We start from the raw sequence: 11,528 nt of genomic DNA, 5'->3' as shown, positions 1-11,528 counted from the left end.
GTAATAGACAGAGAGATCAGAGTGAAGAGGCATCAAAATTTACAGAAATACAGATATAAGGAGATAGTGAAACAGAGGAGAGCAATGATCCAGCGGAGCCCAGGGTGTGACAATCCAGATCTGACAGTATGTGGGGCTGAAAAATACTTCAGAAATGGTCGCACGTGTTTCACATGGCAGTTACGAGACTAACAAGACTGGTGAGGTGGGGCTGTTTTCCTTCAGGGCTGTCATAATTTGAGACTCAGACCATTCTTTTGAGGTGGGGGGAGAGATCAACAGTATACTGATCTACATAGCCTTCAGTCAGCCAAGCTTATACAATTACTTTAGCATTCTGTTGACCCACAGTATTTCTGAACAAGATACATATGAGGACAGCTATATTACAACAAATGAATATACAGCCACATTAGCTGCTCTGAGGCTGGTCACAGCTGCTTCAGTTTCAGGGTCCTGCTCTTATGCATGCTGACTTGCTGTCACAGTGTCATGGGTTGTTGGAACACTTGGATAGAATAAAAACATTTTTAATGTGATCATAAACACCTGTGCTTTTCCTATTATGTGAGCAGTTTCATGTAGGAACTATTTTCTTCCTGTATCACTGCACAGAAGGAAGAGTTCATCTACTCATAGATGAGAGGCTCCAGATTCTGCAATTATCTGCAGACATCTGTTTATAGAGAAGGCTACCATAAGAGTAAATCTGCATAACTGGCACCCTACTGGGTGTTTTCTAGATTCGGCTTAGAAAATAGTCCTTCTGGTTTAGCTGGTGTTTAATTATTTTAAAAAATCCATCTACTGTGGGAAAGATTCTTCGTACCTGTGGCTTTTCTTTTCTAACACCTGTTTGAAGTTTAGTTGTACAAATAAAGGTGTCTTGCTCTGGCTGTTGCAAGGTGTGCTGCTATGAAAACAATCCTGAATCCTATAGCAACACGTTGCTCCCCCCTCCCCTGGAGAGAGCAGATGTGAATTTGCAATCCCATTGCTCTTCCTGCTTCCCTGCTCCTCCCGACCACCAGCTATGTATGTAGCTGATAACAAAGCATGGAAAGACAGATGTAGAGATTCAATGAGATGATGGACAATCAGATGGCAGAGAGGGTAGCGATGACAAATGATAAAGACAATACAGATGATACAGGTAGCAAAAAAATGTTAGACATAATACTTTTTGAAAAGGGATTTTAGAGATGATCAAACAGATGATAAACGCTCAATGAGAAATAGTAGAGAAGAGAGGGAATAGATTGCAGAGACTGTTGAGGTGATAGAGCAGAGAGGGAAATTGATATTAAAAAAAAGGTGAAAAAATGAGATATTTAAACAGATCTAACTCCTTCAGTGCCAACACTGAACAGTCAATTAAATTATCATATTCTACCATAAATAGAAAAGGATAATTATCAGTTTCCAGAAGTCTTTGATGTATTTTTGGATTCCTGTGGATAACTGGAGAACTGGTGAATATTCAAAGAGCAGGAACATATTTTCATGATTGTGTACCAACATTTACTGATAACAAAGGGAGAGACTGGCTTTGCTCTCTTAGTGGTTTTTGTATTCACAGACTCAGACTTTCAATAAGTTGTGCTCACTGTGGTCATATAGACTGTGGAGTAGATATAGAAAGTGGGGGAAGTTTATCTGTGGTTGTCTAATAATCTTTTCAGCCATGTTAGTGGTGTGGTGTGAAGGGAGGATAATGTTGGTCAGTAGGTTGGTCAGTTGGTCCACCACTTTGGTCCGTCAGGTTCATCAGGAACCCTACAGACATTCATGGTCCTCAGGGGTTGAAGCCCAGTGACTTTGGTGGTTCCTCCGACTTTTCGTCCAGCCCTACGAGCAGGTTGAAATTTTAAACTCATCTCAACATCTACCTGATTGATTAGCATAAACTTTGGTAGACATTCATGGTGCCCAAAGGATGTATCCTAATGACTTTGCTGAGCCTCTGATCTTTAATCCAGTGTCACCATGAAGTTCACATTTTTGGTTTTGAGTGAAATGTCCCTACAACAGTCCATTGGTTTATATATTCATGTTCCCCTCCGGATGAACTGTATTCCCACTGGTGATCCCTTTACTTTGCATCAAGTCAAAATGTCTAATACTTTGACTTAAGAAATAATCTTGGTTTTTTTTTTTCAAGTTCACCATATATTTATATTAACATAGTAGCAGGTAAAATCTGGTATGGATTATAAAGAACAACATGTTTCATTTCTGTCTTAAGCATGGCACAACTACTCTTAAGAGGACCTCACTGGACATATCTAAAGTGTGAATGTGAATCTGATCTCTTTGAGCTTCCTTTGAGCATGTTTCTTCAAAAAAACTATTTTATAGGCAATGATAATGTTTCTGTTGAATTTAGCGGTGTGTTTACAGACTCAAACACAAAAGAATGACAAACGTTAAAAGAACACACACTCACACAACACTACTTCATCTACAGTTTAAGGAGTTAAGTCGTTAAGTTGCGGCAGGCGAATGCTAACGAATGCACAATTAACTTGGAGGGCGGCCTCCCTCTCCAAAAGGAGGCCCAAACAAAGAGAGGAGATACTTTGTTGGCGACAGGAAGGCAGGCTGAAACACTGGCTTCTGTGTGATGGCAGGAGGGAACGTGGAAGAGGAGGAGAAAGTGGGGGGAAACAGCCAAAATACTGTGGTGGCATACAGGGAGGAGTCGTGCTGTAAACAAATACATCACAGCATCTCAGTACAGTGGCGGGAGGAGGAAGAGGAGTGCAGGCAGAGGAGGATGGAGGAGGAGGAGCAAGCAGACATGGAGAAGAGAAGGAAGAGGAGTACAAGAATTATGTGGAGAAAGGAGGAAGAAGGCAGAAGATGTAGGATAACCCAAATGATTTGTCAATGAGAAATCATTTGAGACATATGCGACAATCAATGAGACATAGCTGCCTATTGACCCAAATGCATTTGACATCATCAGATGGAAACCCACACAACCTGTGTCCCAGTTACAGGCTGTCTCCTACCAAGCCTGTCTTTCTACACTCAGCAGTTCACAATGGGCTGATAAGGCCTGCACAATTTTAAAGACTCATGCAAAAGCAGCTGAGAAATATCTTTCATCTAAATTTGAAGGAAACAATTGGTGCATCTTGTTTATCAAAGGTTATTTATTGTAATCTCAGGTATTACATGACATATGACATATATTTTCTTGTGTTTATGTGACAAAAAAGATTTGACAAGTTATGGAATGGCTCAAAATTTGCTCATCTTAACTAAACAGTGCTCAATTCTGTTTAGTTAAGATGAAGTCAGGGAAAAGTCTCAACAACCATTTGATAAATTGATAATGATATTTAGTCATGTTTTAGACAGTCATGGTCCCCAGAGGATGAATTCTAACTTTGGTGATCTCCTGATCTTTCCTCTACCACCGTGACAGTGGTGGTAGAGACTTTTCCCTGACTTCATCTTAACTAAACAGAATTGAGCACTGTTTAGTTAAGATGAGCAAATTTTGAGCCATTCCATAACTTGTCAAATCTTTTTTGTGACATAAACACAAAAAAATATATGTCATTTGTCAAAATTTATTCAAAACCCCTACAGAATAAATTCATCGAGCACCACCATCTGATAAAAACAATTTAATGACATTCCCATGTGTGACGGCACAGGGACCTCTGCAAGGGCTTGTTCTAGGTTCATTTATTTATTATTTTACAACACCAGCGCTGCAAAATGAAACTGAGTCCCTTTATTTTACATCACAGAGTAGCGTAAATGGTATCCTTTGGGCTCTGTGCAGACATCTCACTTCGCCAATACCACCGATGCTCGGTAGATGGGTACCAGTGATGCTTGGGGCAGTTTTAATCAACTGCTGCAGAGCCTTCCTGTCTTGCGTTGTGCACAAACCATGCCGTTTGTGATGTTTCCAGTCAGGGTTCTTCTATGTGAAAGCCGGAATTTAACCTTCCTAAGTTTCCTTAGGCAGTAGAGCCTTTCTGTGTTTTTTTTTAACTGGGTACAGGATGTACACTGTGAACAGGTGGGGGCTCCGGTGTTGAGCACTAGAGTAAAGGATGTGTGACTACAAATGCGACCTGTCGGAAGTCTGCTTGTGAGGAAGTCCAATATCCAATTGCAGAATGTACTCAAGCCCAGAGTGTAAAGTTTTCCAATCAGCTTCATGGGTGAGATTGTGGTGAATGCTGAATGAATTGTGTGTGTTGTGTTGCTCTGTGTTGTGTGCTTGTTGTCCTTAAGTGTTGCAGGTTCCTGGTTGGATGGAGGCCATCAAAATGCCGAAGGCAGATATACCGTCTCCAGGTTATGTTAGACTTGTCCCACCCTGGTGGTAAGACGTATTTCTCTCCCCCGCATCACCTGGCTGTATGTCTCCCAGCCAGTGTTATTTGCTAGAATCAACTTTTTTTTGTTTGTTTACATTTTCTGAGCAAAATTTGTCTCTTTTAAAGATATATTTAAAATCTCTTCCTTAAAATGTATAAAAGCAACTAGACATTGTGATATATTTTGTTAATTTGAGTACTTACATTATCCCAGATGTAAGCCGAGAGAAATCCTAATTTAATTCAAGGTAACATTGCATTTCATTTGGCTGCCTGTTGCTGTAACTGTCAGAATAACACTGTCAAACATTAACCTTGTCCATGAACATTCCTGCCTGTGTCACATACTGTAGATATATACTGATCAGAAATGTTGACTGAAGACAACAACTCTCACGATCCCACACTGCTTACCTCTTTTGTTTGTAATTGAGAGCAGCCTTGTGGCAGAAACTACATACCGAGCGTTTAAATCAAATTGTTTAATTAATCCCTAACATGTGCTTCCCTTATTAGCTACGGTCTCAGATGCTGGCCTCAGTGTTACATGTAAGGTTAGCATGCTAATATGCTAGACTAAGAGGGTGAAAATTGCAAATGTTACACCTGTTTAACATCAGCATCAGTCATTGTGCACATGTTGGCATACAGACTTTAGCATTAAGCTGACAAAGCACAGCCTGACAGACAGGTACCACTAACATGTTTATTGTTTGCATTTATTTTGCACCCATCTGTCATCATGAAGTGTTCCAGAACCTTGAAGCTGAACGAGCAGAATGCTAAGTATTGTATATCCAAGTATCTCAGTCCAAATTAAATCTCTATTCATTCTTATCTGTTCATTAAGGTAATCCATTATCCATCTGACAGTTTTTACTGTTTACCTTGCTCCACATTACACAACATTGACGGCCACTCTCTCCATAGGGGTGCATGCTTCCTATCCATGGTATTAGTCAATTTGTTCTGACACTTAATTTTATTTTTATCATCACAGATCATATTATTGGAATTCTCTGTTGGCTGTTTTAATATCAGGTTGTTTGGGTATGTTTTCCATTCGGTTTAAGGGCACTCAGTGGCTACTCAACCATCGCTGTCATGGTGCAACTGAAAGTCCACAATTATTGTTTAAAAAGTCTGAAAAAAATCTGATGTTAATATATTTCAATCTGTAGATGGTGGGGGTGGGGGTTATTTTGTTATATTGTGCTATTATTTGGTAATTTACAGACTCATCTCTTGTACAGCATGTAGACAAACTGATTACTGTGTAACAACTTTTAGAAGCAGAAAGGGTGAGACAGAGGAAACGACAAAACAATGATGAAAGGAGACATGGGTGGTTGGAAGGTAGAGAAAGGGACAGAGACAGAGACAGGTAGATAGGGAGGACAGGTGAAGGAGGAATGAGGAGGGAGGGACCAAAAGAGAAACGAAGGATAAGAGGCCACAAACCCAACACCACTTTAAAGCCAAGGACAAACTATCACTCTCTCTCATTCTCTCTTTCATCCCACCCTTGATCTATTCTTACTGTAGAGCTTCTGGAGTGCCTTCTCAAATGGTTTGCCATACTGCCCACACCACACATCATTTGTTAACAGGGAACCCAGAGTTCTTGTGGATGGGGAGCGGAGCTGCATAGCAACCCCACAGCACTTCCTGTCGGGCCGGGGGTTGAACGCCGGTGCCCGTTGTTCACCGCAGTGCCCCCTCTGCCTTTTATAAAAGCAGCCGGGAAGCAGTTCACTTACAATTGGCTTTGTGCTGCGTTGTGAGGAGAAGAGAAATGAGCGGAAAGGCAAAGCACCCTCAGTTCACTGCACTCTTTAACAGGCAGGGACCCCTATACGGTTTAACTAATGGGTTTCTGCGGGCTGACTTTTGGAATGATGGTGCTGATAGCTGAGCATTGCTAGCAAAATCCAGTACCTCTAATTTTGAACAAAACATTTGAAATTTCCAATCCTTTTATATAGGTTTACTTTTATCCAGAATAAAAACCCTCTAAAACATTCAGAACATTGTGTAGGTGGAGAGTGTGGACTGCCCATTTCCAGTAGCACAACACTGTAAAATATGCTGTAAATGGAAAAGGCGCCTCAGTTTTTCACCACTCTGCAGAGTTCTGTGATCCTAGGGAAAAATGTTTACATTTTTTTACAACCACAACTGCCAGGGCCTGCTGGGTTAGCTCAGACATTTTCTTGACATACCCTCTTGTGTGTTTATATCAACAGTGAATGGTGTCCAGATGCTATGATCTCCAGCCACTGTTTAACACTAGTGGAATATATGACTGTAAAGAGCTGTCCCTTCTATCTACAGAGGGAATTCAACACCATTATTATTGTGGCAGTGTACATCCCTCCCAGCACAAACACTAGAGACACTATTTGTTGTCTACAACGTCATCCTGGATTTCAACTTCCCCAAAACTCAGAACTTTTTTCAAATTTATCAGCATGTCAACTTGGCAGCCAGAGGGTTGAACACTCTGAACCTGGCTTACACATACATCTGTGACTCATACAAAGCATCCACCTTGGCGACTGAGACCACATCTCAGAGATTCCTGTCGACAGACCTATTGTTAAATTGGTCAAACCAGGTTTAAAGCAGATGACAATGTGGCCAGAGGGAGCTACCTCAGCCCTACAACTGTTTTAACTGCACAGACTAGAACATGTTCACTTATGAACATGTAACTGACCTGGAGGGGTATGCAACTGTATCTATGACTGGCAACATCAGCAAGTGCATTAATGATGTCCCCATCTCCAAGAATATCACCATGCATGCTAACCAGAAACCATAGATGTCCACTGAGGTCTGTTCACTACAGAAAACCCGATACGCTGCCTTTGAATCTGAGGACATGGCAGGCCTCAGATCTGCTAGGGCTAATCTGTCATTGGCTAAAGGGAGCAAAGTGCATGTATGCATGGAAAATACCGAGGCAACTCACAGACACGCGATGTATGTATCAGTATTTGCAGGCCGTCACTGACTAAGATACGTCACTACATGCTTGTGACAGGGACACATCCCTCCCAGAGACACTGAATGACTTCTATTCTCAGTTCGAAGCCATAAATGAGACATCAACTAGGAGGAATGCCACACAGGTAACCAGGTACACTGTCTGTCCACAGCCATCTTCAGAACCCCTGGCTAAAGGGAACCTGCACAAGGCAGCTGGACCTGACAATACACCTGGACATGTACTCAAGGAGTGTGCAGACCAGCTGGCAAACATGCTCACCAATACTTGCATCGTCTGCTTAGTGCTTCGAGCCCACCACTATCATCTCAGTGCCAAGAAGGTCAACAGTATCCTGTCTCAATGACTTTCGCCCTGTAGCACTCACACCAATCAAAGTGAGAGACTAGTCTTGGATCACATCACATCAAATCCTGTCTCCCCACCTCACTTGACCCCCTCTAGTGTGCCTATCACCCCAATAGGTCCACAGACAAAGTCATTTCCTCTGCCCTCCACCAAGTCCTGTCACACCTGCATAACAAGAAAACTTACGCATGCTGTCTATATATTTAATTCCAGCAATCAACACAATCATTCCTCAGAAGATGGTATGGACATGTGGCACCCACCACACTGGCACTGTTCACCCACATGAATCAGGAGTGCTCGACCAAATATGATATAAAATTATCATCATATCAATCACATTATCAAATTTGTGGATGACACTGGTGTGCCTCATCAACAACGATGACGAGATAGTATACAGAGGTAAGGTGGACCAGCTGGCATTCTAGTGTAAAGTCAACAAACTGTCTCTCAATCTTCGTTGATGACATTTGACTTCAGGAAGGCCAATTCTGCCCAACACCTGTTTCTTGTCAATGACTCAATGACCCAACCCATCCTGGCCTTTTCCTGGCATTTCCTTCCTCATGACATGTTGATTTATTGAATTATTTGTCACCTGCACTGTGGCCTGTCGGTAAGTAGAATAGCATTAATTGATGGATGTGATGACCTGTATTGACTACTTCACATTACCTTACACATACATGGACATTTTTGTTTTCTGTGCATGTAGAGTATGAATGAGTACCAAACAATGGTCTCAATATGGTCAAACCCCCTCTCATTAACTTTTCAATTAATGTGAGCAACCATTATTTGTGACACCTATGCCTTTCCTGTTAAGACAAGTCAAATGTCTGCCATGAGTAAGGCCGATTGGTGATGAGAAGGATTAGTTTTCTCACGGCAGACATTTTGACTTGACAAACTAGTATTACTGTATTAATGATGGCTTCATTTCATTTAGGTGTGGCCGTTTCAGGGCCCCTGCATTGTTCATGCTGGCTTACTGGCATGGCTTACAGGACAGCTCAATGGAACTGGGACATGTTATCAGTTACACTTCCGTTTTCCTGCGATTTTGGATTAAATTCATTATTTAAAAGGTAAGAGTTTTAAAATTTATGTGAAAAATACCTTTAGACCATATTTTAAAAAGAGCCTAAGATTTTTTGAATTGTGGAAGTGTGATTAGGAGTACAGTATTGAAATGAAAAAAGCACTTACTTCAATACTTCATAATCACCATACAGGGTGAGTGAAACAAATGTTTAAATGTGTGCTGATTACAGTTTAGTTGAATTGTCTTGAATTATTTGAAGAAAACAAACAGAAAACCAAATGAAAGCTGATCATCTATTGATTCCAAGGGATAGAATAATTGACAGTAATGGATAATGTTGATGCTTAAATATTAAACTCTACCCCCGCCTAGTGGTCAGTATGGATTAGTACAACAGCAGTCAGCTGAGGCCAGAGTAGAACAATTAATCGTCACATTTCAGCTTACATAAATGATTAGTCAGTTAGTGACAGGATATATTTAATTTTACTTAAGTATGACTTTTGGGTACTTTTTACAACAATGGTGATTTAATGGACTGCGTGTCCAATATCAATTTGAATATGAATGTGTAAAATCCTCTAAATATGACTTTTAACCATGGTTCTTGACAGACCCAAGAGAAAAAGCCACGAAGACAGAAAATCTGTGCGCAATTTTTAACGTGGTCTAACATTTATGAGTCGAATGGAAACAAAATCATTCAGCCACATCATGGATGTATAACGAGGCTCGGAATAAAACTGTCTCCGTTCTGAAAGCCTTTGTCTGGCTCTCAGAATCAGAAATGTGCCAGACAAAGACAGCTTTGACCTAGTTTACAGCCACATAAACACCCCTAGCCTCTGGCTTCAGCTGTGTTTAATTGTTATCAATAATCCTGTCCTGACATTAATAACCACCCCTTCCACAAACAAGAATTTAACCTGCTTTCTAACTGGTGAAACCAGCCACACACAAGCAGATGGCTCCTCTTGTTTCCCTTCAGGCACAAACAAACAGATAAAATGAACATACAATGACAAATGCTCTTGAATTACAGTATCTCTACACAAAGCACCGACAGAAAATACTGTTACTCACAGACCCCTCTCTCTAGCAACTCAATCAGGAATCAACACAATCTCAAAATAGCCTGAATCAGCCACAGCTCATCTTGCTGCCATTGCCAGTCAACCAATTGTGATGTGTGCTCTTGTCATTCTGTGTGTCAGCAAAATTAAAATACTTGCTGAACACTGAACAGTGCTGTTAAAATATTACCATAAGAACATCTTCTCGTAATTAAGATTGCATTTTTCCTAAAATACAAAATTTTCATGATTATTTTCATTTATGTCTTGTGTCTGCCTCACGACGATACAAAACCTGGATTTCTTTTCATACCGCTCATGCAATCAACTAAGTAACGTTTTCTTGAACAATAAGATATGGTATTAAATTACATATTCAAATGTATGCTCTTCATCAATCAAATAGGCTTAGTGCAATGTCAGCCTCAGACAATGCAACTCTTGTTTCCACTGAGGCATTTTTCTGTAACAGTTGTAATCATTCCTGTAATAATTGTGATGAGTACCAGTTTGTTTGTTTTACTCTGTGTGTCATCTGCTCACTTAAAAACATACTGGATAAGTTTTTATTTTACGTTACGGTTCAGGGAGATGGAAACCAAACCAAGACTTCCCTTGTAGTTTTAAAGGGAAGCAGCTGATTTTGCATACATTTGTATAACTGGCACGTCTGCAATTTGTCTAAATAGGGCTTGTTGATATTTATATATTGTGGGAATGACTATTGGTACTTTCACAAAATATAAACACAATGAGATTTTTGATATAATAAGCAATTATTTATATAATGACTAAGTGGGTAAAGGCAAGTATTAGGACAAGTAGAACTGTCTTGTAAGGTTAGTAAATAATATCACTTTACTGTAATGCAGGCTTTGAAACCAGGATAATATTTAATGCCACATTACGATATAACGTTATCTAAGACAATACATGTCGTCTCATAGTACAATAACGATATAATATTGATTGAGTGCCTGGCCCTAGCCTAAAGCAGCCTATAGTGTGTTAAACTACTCCTGACTTTGTCAGTGTTTTAGTTGAAGTTTTTTTTAGTTTATTTGCTCTTATATGGATATGAACCTACAGCACTGAAGCTACCACCTATTACACATGTCAACATGTGACTCTCTAATCAAGACTGGTGTTGGAAGTTTTTTTGCTTTAAATAAACACCTTAAATATTATTCTGTAGTCTCTACATATGGTTTCAGAGCATCATGGGCTGGTTTTTCTGCCCCACTGGTTTTCTGTAATCAAATTTACTTTGAATTCATTAGCATTTTTATGACAACATTTTATATCAAATGTAAAAGCAGATTTTTTTTACCAAAGCCTGTGGGTCTTTAATTAAAGTATTGTTAACATAACGGTGGTTTAGCCTGCTTTACTGGGGCTAGCTGGCGCACCAGATGGTGCAACTTAAGCGCCTGTAAGTCAGACTAACCCGAGGTGAAACAGATATTACATTTGTTTCGGTACAGCAGGGCATGAGCGTGTTAGTCATGTCCTACCATCTTACGTAGGTTCCTGAAGGCTACATAACCTGAATGAAGCATGTCCTGTCCGATGACGTTTTCTCTGTGCTTGTGAATGCACCACCCTGCGTTTTTTCTCCTTTGGGCGGAGTTTCTGTTCCCTGCTGGAAAAAAGTCCCTGGCCGAGCAACGAGGAGTCAGAGCAGACTAATCGTCGGAGGGAAG

This window comes from Pagrus major, chromosome 4 (assembly GCF_040436345.1).
Source record: "Pagrus major chromosome 4, Pma_NU_1.0".
In the NCBI taxonomy this organism is placed as follows: domain Eukaryota; kingdom Metazoa; phylum Chordata; class Actinopteri; order Spariformes; family Sparidae; genus Pagrus; species Pagrus major.
This window is presented reverse-complemented; position numbering follows the sequence as displayed.